Source organism: Salvelinus fontinalis, chromosome 30 (assembly GCF_029448725.1).
Source record: "Salvelinus fontinalis isolate EN_2023a chromosome 30, ASM2944872v1, whole genome shotgun sequence".
NCBI lineage: Eukaryota > Metazoa > Chordata > Actinopteri > Salmoniformes > Salmonidae > Salvelinus > Salvelinus fontinalis.
Genome location: NC_074694.1, coordinates 23,898,678 through 23,915,459, shown reverse-complemented (window position 1 = coordinate 23,915,459; position 16,782 = coordinate 23,898,678). Strand labels below are relative to the sequence as shown.

General features: G+C 43.0%; 1 protein-coding gene across 4 annotated transcripts in view; it reads right to left on the bottom strand.

The window, feature by feature from the left end:
• The window catches only part of tanc2b (tetratricopeptide repeat, ankyrin repeat and coiled-coil containing 2b), a 252,008-nt gene that overhangs the window by 218,336 nt on the left and 16,890 nt on the right, over nt 1-16,782 (bottom strand). The window contains exon 1 of one of the 4 annotated variants that reach the window (XM_055890106.1): nt 5,219-5,278. The exons of the other annotated variants lie outside the window; for them this stretch is intronic. The gene's annotated coding sequence lies outside the window, so the exon portion shown is untranslated. Of the gene's footprint in view, nt 1-5,218; nt 5,279-16,782 lie in introns of those variants that run through there. 4 annotated transcript variants of the gene reach the window in all.

Genomic DNA, 16,782 nt, shown 5'->3' with positions numbered 1-16,782 from the left:
AATTTTCTTAATAATGAAATTAATGGTGCTCCATGGAATGTTCAAAGTTCCAGATATTTTTTTATACCCAACCCTGATCTGTACTTCTCAATAACTTTGTCCCTGACCTGTTTGGGGAGCTCATTGATCTTCATGGTATAGCTTGCTTGATGGTTCCCCTTGCTTAGTGGTGTTGCAGACTCTGGGGCCTTTCAGAACAGGTGTATATATACTGAGATCATGTGACAGATCATGTGACACTTAGATTGCACACAGGTGGACTTATTTAACTAATTATGTGACTTCTGAAGGTAATTGGTTGCACCAGATCTTATTTAGGGGCTTCATAGCAAACGGGGTGAATACATATGCACATACCACTTTTCAGTTTTTATTTTGGATTAATTTTTTTAACTAGCTATTTATTTCATTTCATTTCACCAATTTGGATTATTTGTGTATGTCCATTACATGAAATCCAAATAAAAATCTATTTAAATTACAGGTTGTAACGCAACAAAATAGGAAAAACGCCAAGCGGGATGAATACTTTTGCAAGGCACTGTAGCCTAGCTGTCTTCCCTCCCCTTCCCTCTGCTACCACTGAGGCCTAGGCTACCCCACCCAATGAGGTCTAGTAGCTTCAGAGCCACCAGTTTCTAATGTTTTAATGAGCTGCTGCATGACAGTTAGATGATCTTAGCGAGAGCAAGAGAGAGACTCAAAAGAGCCTGGTCGGTTTCATTTCTCACTCAGTCCAGCTCATTAGGGGGTTAGTAAAATGAGCAGTCTTACCTCCAGCCAAAGGCTGTCTTACACTAGACTAGACAGACAGCAGGACTCACATGTTCCATGTGGTAATAGACCACTGAGCTGAACACGACATTGAGTTATGTTCTGAAATGCTGTTCGGAAGTTCTTTCCAACATTCATTTCTGAAGCAAACTGATTTAGCATTTGACATTTACGATTAGTGAATAATATTTTCATTATGAAGCCGTTCCCCAAAGCAGATAATTGAGCCAGTCACATGGTATGTTTATTTACAAAGAGTACACATAGCACTGTTGTGCAGCCCAAGAGGTAATCAAGTTACACTTGACGTTCACTACTAATGTTTCCCAGCTAAACATCTTCTAACTACAAGTTTAACCATCTAAGATCTGCCAAATCAATTCTCTCCAGCTCAGAGCTTTTTTACGTTTGGCAAGAAATGGCGTCCTTTGTGTGCACTGCCGGTAAAACTGCATGCATATAATACAGGAACATTGCACAAATCTGGATATCACCTATCCCTACTGAATAAATCAAATCAAATCTAAATTTTATTGGCCACATACACATGTTATTGCGGGTGTAGCGAAATGCTTGTGATTCTAGTTCCGACAGTGCAGTAATATCTAACAAGTAATATCTAACAGTTTCACAACATAAACCCAATACACACAAATCTAAGTAGGAATGAATGAAGACTATATACAGACGAGCGATGTCAAAGCGGAACAGATTAAGAGACAGTAGAATAGTATAGAATACAGTATATACATATGAGATGAGTAATCCAAGATATGTAAACATTATTAAGTGAATAAGATACCGTAGAAGTCTAGAAAACAGTATATATACATATGAGATGAGTAATGGCTGTTTAACAGTCTGATGGACTTGAGATAGAAGCTGTTTTTCAGTCTTTCGGTCCCAGCTTTGATGCACCTGTACTGACCTCGCCTTCTGGATGATAGCGGGGTGAACAGACAGTTGCTTTTTTTGGCCTTCCTGTGACATTGGGTGCTGTAGGTCTCCTGGAGGGCGGGTAGTTTGCCCTCGGTAATGTGTTGGGCAGACCGCACCACCCTCTGGAGAGCCTTGCGGTTCCGGGCGGTGCAGTTTCCGTAACAGGCGGTGATACAGCCCGACAGAATGCTTTCAATTGTGCATCTGTAAAAGTTTGTGAGGGTTTTAGGTGACAAGCCAAATTTCTTCAGCCTCCTGAGGTTGAAGAGGCTCTGTTGCGCCTTCTTCATCACACTGTCTGTGTGGGTGGTCAATTTCAGTTTGTCAGTGATGTGTAAGCCAAGGAACTTGAAGCTTTCCACCTTCTCCACTGCGGTCCAGTCGATGTAGATAGGGGGGTGCACTCTCTACTGTTTCCTGAAGTCCACGATCATCTCCTTTGTTTTGTTGACGTTGAGTGAGGTTGTTTTCCAGACACCACACTCCCAGAGTCGTCACCTCCTATAGCAGATGACAATGAGCAAAGTAGACATATAACCACTGTCTGCCATACAAGGTTTCCATTCCTTGAATCCTTTCATGAATTATAACCAGATCTCACTGATACTTCACTTGCATCACATTCTTTGAACAGCCGTGACATGTCACAAAAGAGCGAGAGAGAATAAGTCCCAGTGCCATCTTTAATCTGAAGGGATTTGTGGCATCGAGTCATACTGAGCTCAAAGTCACTAGAAACTCAGATGAATGAAACAGGCAAAGATCAAAAGGACTACATCTATAAAACAAGACCAGGTAAGGGGCAGGACTGTTCACTGTTCATCATAACTCAACTGGATTGCCTTCCTTGCGAATTGGGGTTAGCCTTCGCTGGTTGTCATTTGTGAGTTTGAAGTGCATTTGACACACACACAGACACACCTACCTGCAGCTACTGGAGCTCCACACACTCCCACCAACAGGGATGAACGCTGTTCCTAAGATCCCATGCACCAACCTGGCAAAAGTCATCATCATCTTCATCCTCTATAGCTGAGCAGCAAGCAGTAGTGTCCAGTATCTAAATAACTGGTATTCACAAAGGTACATACATTCTCTAGTGCTGATTGTAATCATTCACATTGACTTTGAAAATTAAGAGTCATTCACCAAGCCCACGCTTTACAGGCCAACATCGACACCTACCGCCTTTTACAGAACAGTGGCAGAATGGTTAACTCTTGCAGCTTTTGACATTACCCATTTGCTTTAACGTCAAAAAGCACAATGCACATCACTGCAGAGAACATTTTGAAAGTGGTTGATAAACAAAAAAGTCATTCCTCAGAGTGACCTCCATGTCATTTACTACATTTTGAACAATCCATAGCTTTAATTTCTACTACCTCCAGAACACTGTCTAACAGTGTTTCCATTGTTGTAGTCTGCTCTGCGGCCCCATAGTCTCACAAGGAACAAAAGAGCCAGTGTCACAGGGTCAGAAGACATTTAGTCAGACAAAAGTTTGTGTCAGCACTTTCCTGTGAAGGAATGAGAGCCGTGCGAGGCAAGCCCAGAGAGCGAGAGCAGGAGAGAGAGGAGAGGAGAGAAGGAGGCGAGAGAGATAGAAGGTGAGAGAGAGCGACAGAGAGCGAAAAGGCGATAGAGAGATGGGGGAGCTGTTGGCCTCTGTCGCCTCTCTGAGGAGAGCTACGGTTTAATGGGCCTACGCTTCCACTCCATTTGCTGCTCTGCTGCAGTATGTCTTAGGGGCAACACTGCGTAGCAGCGTACCATGTGTGCCAGGCTTCTGTCACTACGGATACGGCTCTGCAGTGGCACCACAACAACAGCTCTACACCCCTTAAACAGCTGTCAGAAGCTATTCAGACAGAGGCACACACTGTTCAAAACAACACACACACACACACGGCCCAGTCATAACGTTGCACTACTGAGTCAGACACACTGTTCAAAACAAAATAGCAGAGCAGCCCAGTCATGACGCATCAGAGCAGAAACTATAGAGGCTACTTTAAAGCCTGGTACCCTGTAACTTTCCTTCTCACAGAGAGAAACTACTGGCAGAGACTTTTGTTCTTGACTCCAACCTTATTTGCTAGCCTGTTGGGGGCCCTAAGTGAAATTGTGTTGGGGAGCCACACCACCTTGAGAGCAAAACATTTCAGTGGCACCCCTCTTGACAGCAAAGAGAAAAAGCAATTCCCCACATTTTGCCCTGGGGCGTAGAGAAAATGTTACAGTTTCAAAGCAAGTTTGCTGCAATTCTACACATTTTGCCATGGGGCGGAGAGAAGATCATGGAATTTTATAAATAATTTCCTGCAATTCTACACGCTGCCATAGGCTGGAGAGAAATGTTTGCAGTTTATAAATATGATATCTGAGTGAGAGTGACTAACAAAATCAATCTGGGCCCCGTCCCCCAGTCGGTAATTCGACCATGATTACTACCAGTTTCAGCTGGGCCGCCAGTTGTATAGATGTTTGCCTCAGGAAGACCCCATCACCCACCCCCCACAGGAATACTGACCCCCCCCCCCCCCCCCCCCGGCAATTGCAGCTGAATGAAATCCTAAAGGAGACACTGAACTCTCGCCTTCTCAGTCTTTCTAGATTTCTCTCTCCCTCTCGCTCGCTCCCCTATCTTTGTCTCACTTTATCACTCTCCCTCTCTCAGAAGGCCTTGCACACTCAAACTTGTGCTCACTAAATTATTTTGGGTCTATTTCAAATCATATCAAAGTTTATCGGTCGCATACACAGTTTTGCACTTCGAAGCCAAACAACAATTTCATGGCTGGGCAGTTGCAGAATAATTACATGAGGCCCCCAAGCAGACACATCGATCAGCACTCAGTACTTCTTTCCGAAATAATAGCCCATTTTTTTATAGTGATATTCATTTCTTTTGTGAGAAGTTGCCTATCTGCCACTGCTGGTCTTTGATGACAAGCCTTTGAAAAAAGGACAATAGAAGAATACATTATTATTCTTTGCTGATGGGCTCTCCATCATGCCTTGGTAAACAACATCAAATCTATTCTGAGGCACTACCAAATAAAACTGGGTAGTTGCTAGACATTACTACAAGGGCTGTATCCTTACTAGTCTCCTATGAAAAAAAACTCATTAGCAAACATCACTGCTAAAGGGCTAACCAAGATCAAAGCTTGCAATACGTGTTCCACCTTGATTAGAAAAGCACAGTATTCAGTTAAAGCTAGCTACATTATACCCTCGAAATGCATTCCCTGACTGACAGAACCGCTATTCATTCAGTTTATGCCAAAAAAGGTACAGCTTATTAAACGCCTCTGAACACTTTGTGCTTGCCTTTTTTTAACCAGGTATGTCATTGAGAACACATTCTCTTTTACACCAACAGCCTGTTTCTGTACAGAGCTGCTGAGCATGAGTAACATCGGTTTAGACCTAAATAATTGTAGAGCCAGTCAGACAGGTGTAGTCTTAGTTGTGTGAAACCTGAGAGATGATGACTCACCATAAATAGATAGCAGGCTAGGCAGGTGTTCAGAGGTGTTCAGGTGTTCGGAGGTGTTCAGGTGTCTGGAGGTGTCCAGATACTTAGGCAGTGAGGTGCTACATGTCTCTATGATGAACATGAACCATAGTCCCGATCCTGATCCCACTACAAAGGGGGCAGACACCCAGCACAGCTCTCTATGGAGGGAAACCCATACAAGGATGATTAAAAACTATGGAAAGATGTAGAGAGAGAGAGAAAGAGAGGGGGAGAATTATTGGCACACAGTGGAAAATAATGTTCAACGGCATACAAATCCACAGGTGGTGATACATGACAGAGAATAATCTAGCCTTCAGAAACCACAACAGTATTTAACGTAATGGTGCAGTTACTCAGTCTGCATTGTAGTGTGCGATGTCTGAAAGACTCTGTTGTCAAAGTGTTCACAGGCAGGCAAGATCCCGCGTGTTAATGGAAAACTGTGGGTGGACTGACATAGGGTGTATCCCAGATGGCACCCTATTCAATATATAGTGCACTACTTTTGACTAGATCCCTATGGGGGAATAGAGTACCATTTTAGATGCAAACATAGTGTTGCACCAAGAACTGTGATGTACACTGAACAAAAATATAAACAACAAGATTTTACTGAGTTAAAGTTCATATAATGAAATCAGTTAATTTAAATAAATAAATGAGTACCAAATTTATGGATTTCACATGACTGGGAGTACAGATATGCATCGGTTGGTCACAGATACCCTAAAAAAAGCGTAGGAGCATGGATCAGAAAACCAGTCAGTCTCTGGTGTGACCACCATTTACCTCATGCAGAGCGACACATCTCCTTTACATAGAGTTCATCAGGCTGTTGATTGTGGCCTGTGGAATGTTGTTCCAATCCTCTTCAATGGCTGTGCGAAGTTGCTGGATATTGGCGTGATCTGGAACACGCTGTCGTACACGTCGATCCAGAGCATCCAAAACATGCTTAAATGGGTGACATGTCTGATGAGTAGGCAGGCCATGGAAGAACTGGGCCATTTTCAGCTTCCAGGAATTGTATACAGATCCTTGTAACATAGGGTCACGCATCATCATGCTGAAATATGAGGTGATGGCGGCAGATGAATGGCACGACAATGGACCTTGTCACGATATCTCTGTGCATTCAAATTGCCATTGATAAAATGCAATTGTGTTTGTTGTCCGTAGCTTATGCCTGCCCATACCATAACCCCACAGCCACCATGGGGCACTCTGTTCACAATGTTGTTATCAGCAAACTGCTCGCCCTCACAAAGCCATACACGCTGTCTGCCATCATACAGTTTAAACCGTGATTCATCCGTCAAGAGCAGACTTCTCCAGCATGCCAGTAGTGAGCATTTGCATTTGCCCACTGAAGTGGGTTACGATGCAGAACTGCAGTCAGGTCTAGACCCTAGTGAGGACAACGAGCACGCCGATGAGCTTGACGGTGTCGGACAGTTTTTGCAGAAATTATTTGGTTGTGCAAACCCACATTTTCATTAGCTGTCCGGGTGGCTGGTCTCATACGATCCCGCAGGTGAAGAAGCCGGATGTGAGGCAGGTTGGATGTACTGCCACATTTTCTAAAACGACGTGGAGGCAACTTATGGTGGAGAAATTAACATTAAATTCTTTGGCAAAGGCTCTGGTGGACATTCCTGCAGTCAGCATGACAATTTCGCACTCCCTCAAAACTTGAGACATCTGTGGCATTGTGTTGTATGACAAAATGACACATTTTAGAGAGGCCTGTGTAATGATCATGCTGTTCTTGATATGCCACACCTGTCAGGTGGATGGATTATCTTGGCAAAGGAGAAATGCTCACTAACAGGGATGTAAACAAATTGTGCACAACATTTTTTTGTATTATTTCAGCACATGAAACATGGGACCAATATTTTACATGTTGCATTTATATTTTTGTTCAGTATAGTTCGATTAAAACGTTTACATGCTTTCCAATAATAATTATTTTACTAATAATCCTGTTTACATAGACATCTGAAATCAGGCTACATGGCACTCTGATAAATGAAGAAAATTGCCAATCAAAATAATAAGCATTAGTGATGCACCGATATGACATTTTTGACCGATACCGATAAATCCCTTGCCAAAAAAAATTGATACCGATAACCAATATTTACAATTTTAGTGGCCTTTTAAGCATTCTAGTACAGTTAAATAGTTAACACACACACACGGACGCAGTGGTCTAAGGCACTGCATCTCAGTGCAAGAGGCGTCACTACAGTCCCTGGTTCGAATCCAGGCTGTATCACATCCGGACGTGATTGGGAGTCCCATAGTGTGGCGCACAATTGTCCCAGCGTCGTCCGGGCAGTCATTATAAATAAGAATTTGTTCTTAACGGACTTGCCTAGTTAAATAAAGGTTACACACACAAGTTATTTTGTTGGCATTTACGTATGTCCCCATCACCAGTAATACATAATAAAAACCTACTTCTTTCACTTACTTGCTGTGCTGTTTCATTGTTCATTTCTTCAGTCGTTTCATTCTCAACCAGGATTTCTATGGAACGCCGTTTGGGTCTTTGTGTGTCAAAAAGGATACACCTCAAATAACACTATTTGATGTGTCAAATAACACAACATCTGTTTCAGTAGCTAGCTAACTATATAGTTAGGTGTCATCATCTAAAATAACCCTAATTTATAAGACAGTTCTTATTTTATTAATAGTGGTTGGACCAATCTATGTGAAGCTAGCCACAATAAGGATTAGCCACAATAGTGTACTTTGCGGTTAGCCTTAAAAATAAAAGTATGGCATAATTCTACTATTTGTATTCATTTGCATTACTGTCAATGACATTCTTTCATTTTAAAGGCAAACCTGCAAATTCCACTATTGTGCCTAATCCTTATTGTGGCTAGCTTCACAACACACAGTGCGGTTGAGCCTCACTAGCCAGATGAAGCTGGCTGACTGCTTATAATGTTACCAACTTAGCCCTGTTGCCCAAAGCTGACTAGCTATTTATTTTCATGAACTGAAGTTCAATTTCAATAGGTGAAGAACAAGTGAATACCTAGCTAATAGTTACTCACGGGGATTCCTAAATCATTGCTAAGAATAATGAAAATGACTGCAGGTTCTACTGGTTACTGTTTTCAGGCTGGATGTATTGGTGCTAGCTTGGTACCAAGCTAAAGCTAGCTACCCCAGAAGTTGCGGTCGAACAAATTATGCTTTATTACCAACGCGATATTGTAAACACAACGTTCGTGTCCGGTGTTTGCTTGTTAGACGACTTTTTTGTACAGCTTAGACAGTGCTACTGTATATTTTTTGACACGCAAAGATCCAAACGGCATTCCATAGTATGTCGTGAAGCTATTTGGCAGTGGCGCTATTACTGTGTAACTCCGGTAGGGCAACATCTGAAAAATTGCGCACTTGGTAGTGTGTACCGGTGCTCGACCAGTCGGCGAAAGCCAACATCACATACGACAGAGAACGGTTGATTGTCAAGGGCAATAAATTCCATTATCTTGGCTTTAATGGATTTCGCCTTTAAGAACATTTCAGCGAAACAACTCACTCTTTCAAATGACTGCTCGATTTGTAGACTGCTCGATCCACACAGCAGACATTGTGGGCTAGTTTTGGAATGCTGTGTTGCACGTATAGCGCATAATTTTACATGGCATCATTACGTCATGTACCTACGTTATATAGGTATGCACGTCAGCTTTGACATCAGTTTTGCACAGTGGCGTTAAACTAGACATCGGCCGATACCGATTATGGCATTTTTAACTAATTCGATTTTTTTTATTTAACCAGGTAGGCTAGTTGAGAACAAGTTCTCATTTACAACTGCGACCTGGCCAAGATAAAGCAAAGCAGTGAGACAAACAACAACACAGAGTTACACATGGAATAAACAAGCATACAGTCAATAACACAATAGACAAAAAAGAAAGTCTATATACAGTGTGTGCAAATGGCGGGAGGAGGTAAGGCAATAAATAGGCCATAGTAGCGGAGTAATTACAATTAAGCAAATTAACACTGGAGTGATAGATGTGCAGATGATGATGTGCAAGTAGAAATACTGGTGTACAAAAGAGCAGAAAAGTACATAAAAACAACATGGGGATGAGGTAGGTAGATTGGGTGGGCTATTTACAGATGGGCTATGTACAGCTGCAGCGATCGGTTAGCTGATGTTTAAAGTTATTGAGGGAAATATAAGTCTCCAGCTTCAGCGATTTTTGCAAATCGTTCCAGTCATTGGCAGCAGAGAACTGGAAGGAAAGGCGGCCAAATAGAAGTTGGCTTTGGGGATGACCAGTGAGATATACCTGCTGGAGCGTGTGATACGGGTGGGTGTTGTTATTGTGACCAGTGAGCTGAGATAAGGCGGAGCTTTACCTAGCATAGACTTATAGTTGACTTGGAGCCAGTGGGTCTGGCGATGAATATGTAGCGAGGGCCAGCCGACGAGAGCATACAGGTCGCAGTGGTGGGTGGTATAACCTGTTGGGGATGGGGGCGCTGTTTAGACTATTTATGCTAATTTGGCTAATTTTTTAAACGGCTTCCCACAAAATCCTTGATCGTACAATATGCATATTATTATTATTATTGGATAGAAAACAGTCTATAGTTTCTATAGGAGTTGAAATTTTGTCTCTAAGTGGAACAGAGCCCATTCTACAGCAATTTCCCTGACATGGAGTCAGATTTGAGAAATGTTGGCCACTCTTCTGAAGTCAGTTAAAAGGGCACTGTCGTTGCTATGACTATACGGACACTTCTTACGTCTTCCCCTGGATGCCTTTACGTGATGACGATTCCAACGGGGTCGATTGCGCGTTCACAGGCCCTACAAATGAAAAAACCCTGAAGCTAGTCATTCTTTGGGAGCTGCGTCATGAGCCTAGAGGACACCGGCGCGCACCTGTTCCAAGCGTTAGTTTAGCCTGTTATATTTCTCCGGTCATCTTTTCACTCGTTATAGGAGTTAAAAACATCATAAGGTAGTTAATTTAAAGCGTTTTATAGCAATTTATATCCGTTTAGTGCGATTTTGGGACAGCTTTCCACCAAAAGACGATTTCTCCCAAGAAAGGATCCTTTGCCCAAGATACTGATGGAAGAACAGCTCAAGGTAGGACATTTTTATTATGATAAATCGTGTTTCTGTCGAAACATTTTAGTGGCTTAGGACGCCATGTTTTTTGACGTAGCTTCGCTTGGCGCAAACTGTATTGAAAAGTAAGGATAAATTAAAAAATGTAATAACGCAATTGTATTAAGAATTAAATTGTCTATCAATCCCTGTCCACCCTATATTTTTTAGTCACGTTTATGAGTATTTATGTATAAGAGTAGATCACTGTCTAAGTGGCGCAAGGACTTTTTCTTTACCAGCTTGTCTACATTTCACATTGTCTAACCATGATTTTGGTGGCTAAATATAAACATTTTCGATCAAACTGTATATGCATGTTGTAATGTGATGTTACAGGAGTGTCATCGGAAGAATTCTGAGAAGGTTAGTGAAAAAATTAATATCTTTTGGCGATGTTGACTTTTATCGCTCACTTTGGCTAGAATCAATGCTGGGCTGCTATGTGCTATGTGCTAAGCTAATATAACGATTTATTGTGTTTTCGCTGTAAGACACTTAGAAAATCTGAAATATTGTCTGTATTCACAGGATCTGTGTCTTTCGATTCGTGTATGCTGTGTATTTTTACGAAATGTTTGATGATTAGTAGTTAGGTAAACACGTTGCTCATTGTAATTATTCTAGTCCATTTGTGATGGTGGGTGCAATTGTAAACTATGCCATCTACCTGAAATATGCACTTTTTTCTAACAAAACCTATCCCATACCATAAATATGTTATCAGACTGTCATCTAATGAGTTTTTTTGTTGGTTAGGGGCTATAAATATCTTAGTTTAGCCGAATTGGTGATGGCTACTGGTGTTGGTGGACAAATAAAAGATGGTGGATTATGCTAATGTGTTTTTAGGTAATAGATGTACATCTTTACATATTGTGTCTTCCCTGTAAAACATTTTAAAAATCGGAAATGTTGACTGGATTCACAAGATCTGTGTCTTTCATTAGCTGTATTGGACTTTAATGTGTGAAAGTTAAATATTTAAAAAAAATATTTTTTTTGAATTTCGCGGCACTGGTTTTTCAGTGGGGGGGGGGGGGGGTGTGCCGCTAGCGCCACGCTGATCCTAGACAGGTTAAGGGGCTTTGGTGACAAAACGGATGGCACTGTGATAGACTGCATCCAGTTTGCTGAGTGGAGTATTGGTTGCTATTTTGTAAATGACATTGCCAAAGTCGAGGATCGGTAGGATAGTCAGTTTTACGAGGGTACGTTTGGCGACGTGAGTGAAAGAGGCTTTGTTGCGAAATAGGAAGCCATTTCTAGATTTAATTTTGGATTGGAGATGTTTAATAAGAGTCTGGAAGGAGAGTTAACAGTCTAGCCAGACACCTAGGTATTTATAGTTGTCCACATATTCTAAGTCAGAACCGTCCAGAGTAGTGATGTTAGTCGGGTGGGCGGGTGCGGGCAGCGAACGGTTGAAAAGCATGCATTTAGTTTTACTAGCGTTTAAGAGCAGTTGGAGGCCACGGAAGGAGTATTGTATGGCATTGAAGCTCATTTGGAGGTTTGTTAGCAGTGTCCAAAAAAGGACCAGATGTATACAGAATGGTGTCGTCTGTGTAGAGGTGGATCAGGGAATCACCCGCAGCAAGAGCAACATCGTTGATATATACAGAGAAAAGAGTCGGCCCGAGAATTGAACACTGTGGTATCCCCATAGATATCGTCTGATTCCGATATGTTCACCAATATATCGTGCATCCCTAATAAGCATATTTGATTACGAGTTCGGACATATAGTCTGTACGTGAAAACTACTTCTAAGATGCCTACATTCAGTTTTGTGCATGTAACTGTACTCAATATGACATTACAACAGAGAGCTAGAAAGACAGACAGAGACAGACAGACAACTGTTTGACAACATTCTGCTTGTCAAGTTGCACTGTCTTTGTTTGGTTTCTGTGAGAGCACAGGATGACCTAAACATGATCACTTGAAAAAGGTACAAGCCTCAATTGATGTTGAATAGACAGAGAACAAAAGAAAAGCACAACATGAATAATGCAGTGACAAGTATAAATTATTTATTTACAAATAATTATAGGAGAACAGAAGGAGGGATTTCAGAAGTTTAAAAACTGACAGAGGTATTTGTTTACCCAGAGATCAGTCAGTAGCTAAGATTTCATCAAAATTGACTTAAGGAAACATTACCAACATCCCAAATTGAATTTCAACTCAGTCTGGCTTCAGAGAGCCCCTTCTTCACCATAGCTCACCACTGAGCTCCTCCAGTCTAGTCCACTACCCAATGCAGTTGTCTGTCTACTTTGCGCCCTCTTCAAACACAGGCCAAAATTAGATTGGGGATGCATCCCAAATGGCACCCTATTCATTATATAGTACACTACTTTTAACCAGAGCCCATAGGGAATAGGGTGCCATTTAGGGCAAAAAAAATTGCATTCATGAGGATAGAATGCCACTGGCGTACAATAGGCTTCTTCAGACTGTCTGAGTCACAATAATTAGATTTACTCAAGGGTGTCACATGGACTCTGAGTAGATTTCAGATATCATAATTATTTGTACATTTTTACCCCTGCAGGGAACATTTTGTAGTGCTTTATCTATGAGTTTTCATGCATGAGTTATTGGCTCTTCAACTAATGTATTTGAACAAATGTTTTGGATGTGTCTGAACAAGTGTCTAGCATCATTCTGAGATATCTGTGTAGAAGTGAGAGATGTAAACTGGACACATTATGGTCTTTGTCATGAAACACCTTATTACATGACAAAACATACAGCCTAGACGTGGTCTGTGTTGCCCTCTCATGACAGTATACTGGCTGAGAGGGCAGTGATTAGAGTTAAAATAAATGGCAAAGCAACAATTTATGGGTGGGGGAAAGAGGGGGATATCCCCTGAGGTTGAGACACCAGTCTAGACACACAGGAAGACTAGGGGTCAGGCAGTAGACAGGGGTCAGGTGAGGCAGCCCACCTGTCCACCAGGTTCCATTGGCCACATGCTGATTAGAAAGGAGACGAGGAAATAGATGAAAACATCTCTGTCTTCATCCATACAGATCAGCTGATATTAGACTACCACCGTCCTGTTTCACAACAAGTCTATGGAATGTATCCAAATATTTTAAATCACTGTTTTAAGTGCTGATACTACCAGGCTATCATTCAATTCTGTTCATACGGTATGATTTCCGTATAAATTACTGCATTCATCTTTATCCTGGAATGACACTTAGTGTCTCCATTTCATTGATAAATTGCTGAGGTAAATATGTGCATTCACATCCTGCCTCTCCTCTCTTCCACTATTCTGCTACAATGCTCTTGCCTTTATGTCTCACAGCTCTCCCTAACGCCTTTATACAGCTCCCCCTAACGCCTTTATACAGCTCCCCCTAACGTCTTCATACAGCTCCCCCTAACGCCTTTATACAGCTCCCCCTAACGTCTTCATACAGCTCCCCCTAACGCCTTTATACAGCTCCCCCTAACGTCTTCATACAGCTCCCCCTAACGCCTTTATACAGCTCCCCCTAACGCCTTTATACAGCTCCCCCTAGCGTCTTTATGTCTCACAGCTCTCCCTAACGTCTTTATACAGCTCCCCCTAACGTCTTTATACAGCTCCCCCTAACGCCTTTATACAGCTCCCCTAACGCCTTTATACAGCTCCCCCTAACGCCTTTATACAGCTCCCCCTAACGCCTTTATACAGCTCCCCCTAACGCCTTTATACAGCTCCCCCTAACGCCTTTATACAGCTCCCCTAACGCCTTTATACAGCTCCCCCTAACGTCTTTATACAGCTCCCCCTAACGCCTTTATACAGCTCCCCTAACGCCTTTATACAGCTCCCCCTAACGCCTTTATACAGCTCCCCCTAACGCCTTTATACAGCTCCCCCTAACGTCTTTATACAGCTCCCCCTAACGTCTTTATACAGCTCCCCCTAACGCCTTTATACAGCTCCCCCTAACGCCTTTATACAGCTCCCCTAACGCCTTTATACAGCTCCCCTAACGCCTTTATACAGCTCCCCCTAACGTCTTTATACAGCTCCCCCTAACGTCTTTATACAGCTCCCCCTAACGTCTTTATGTCTCACAGCTCTCCCTAACGTCTTTATACAGCTCCCCCTAACGCCTTTATACAGCTCCCCCTAACGCCTTTATACAGCTCCCCCTAACGCCTTTATACAGCTCCCCTAACGCCTTTATACAGCTCCCCCTAACGCCTTTATACAGCTCCCCCTAACGCCTTTATACAGCTCCCCCTAACGCCTTTATACAGCTCCCCCTAACGCCTTTATACAGCTCCCCTAACGCCTTTATACAGCTCCCCTAACGCCTTTATACAGCTCCCCCTAACGCCTTTATACAGCTCCCCCTAACGCCTTTATACAGCTCACCCTAACGCCTTTATACAGCTCACCCTAACGTCTTCATACAGCTCCCCCTAACGTCTTCATACAGCTCCCCCTAACGCCTTTATACAGCTCACCCTAATGCCTTTATACAGCTCCCCCTAACGTCTTTGTCTCACAGCTCTCCCTGACGCCTTTATACAGCTTCCCCTAACGTCTTTATACAGCTCCCCTAACGCCTTTATACAGCTCCCCCTAACGCCTTTATACAGCTCCCCCTAACGCCTTTATACAGCTCACCCTAACGCCTTTATACAGCTCCCCCTAACGTCTTTATACAGCTCCCCCTAACGTCTTTATGTCTCACAGCTCTCCCTAACGTCTTTATACAGCTCCCCCTAACGCCTTTATACAGCTCCCCCTAACGCCTTTATACAGCTCCCCCTAACGCCTTTATACAGCTCCCCTAACGCCTTTATACAGCTCCCCCTAACGCCTTTATACAGCTCCCCTAACGCCTTTATACAGCTCCCCCTAACGCCTTTATACAGCTCCCCTAACGCCTTTATACAGCTCCCCCTAACGTCTTTATACAGCTCCCCCTAACGTCTTTATACAGCTCCCCCTAACGTCTTTATGTCTCACAGCTCTCCCTAACGTCTTTATACAGCTCCCCCTAACGTCTTTATACAGCTCCCCCTAACGTCTTTATGTCTCACAGCTCTCCCTAACGCCTTTATGTCTCACAGCTCTCCCTAACGTCTTTATACAGCCCCCTCCTAACGTCTTTATACAGCTCCCCCTAACGCCTTTATACAGCTCCCCCTAACGCCTTTATACAGCTCTCCCTAACGTCTTTATACAGCTCCCCCTAACGCCTTTATACAGCTCCCCCTAACGTCTTTATACACCTCCCCATAACATCTTTATACAGCTCCCCTAACGCCTTTATACAGCTCTCCCTAACGTCTTTATACACCTCCCCCTAACGTCTTTATACAGCTCCCCTAACGCCTTTATACAGCTCCCCCTAACGCCTTTATACAGCTCCCCTTAACGTCTTTATACACCTCCCCCTAACGTCTTTATACACCTCCCCCTAACGTCTTTATACACCTCCCCCTAACGCCTTTATACAGCTTTGTGGCACCGTGAAATGCCCATGCCTAACTGTGGCTGAAGAATGCCCAGTTCAGCAACATGGACAGTGCCACCTACCTCCGCACAGGAGACAGGTGCACTCACTTCAGCACCATGGACAGCAGCACTCAGTTCAGCACCAGGCCAGCCGAAGACAGCACCACCCAACACACCTGTGCAGGATTACTAATCAGCACACCTGCAAGGCATTCCCTAATCAACTGACTGGCACAAGAGTACAGGCTGGACCTCACTCAATGGGAGCAGTTAGAGTAGGCATGCTGTGTCTTCCTTTGTTTCTCTCGCCATCTACAAACTCCTCAGAAGGAGAGTTGCGGACTCTGCCAGTGAAGCCACCGCCTGAGACTACAGGTGGCCGCCATCTTTAACCACCCTCTTGCCTCAACGGCTTTGTAGACTAAAACTCCAGAGACACTAAAATCTTAGCAAGTAAGAGCCGTAAGACAAAGTAAAAGCATCTGAAACTTGAACTATTTTGTAGTGTTTACTCATTGCCACTTGTGTATTCGGGCACACCGCACACTTCCCGACAAGCTCTTTCTAATATCTTTATACAGCTCTTCCTAATGTCTTTATTAGGCTTGGGTGGTATACCGTATACTGGATTATTTGGAGATGGCCATGGGCTGTTTTTCAATACCGTCAACACAATTTTTCATTATGAAGCTTACCGGTAGTCCCCACTCAGTGGGGTGTTTGTTTACAAGCACACAATGACGAAAGACCGGAACCTTGTGAATCACTGTTGTGCAGCACACACACCAGGTGATCTAGTTATAGTATGGAATTTATAACTATGTTTTTCAGCTAGATATCTTAAAGCTATTAAATTAACTGTCTAAAATATGCTAAATGCTCTGCAGTTGT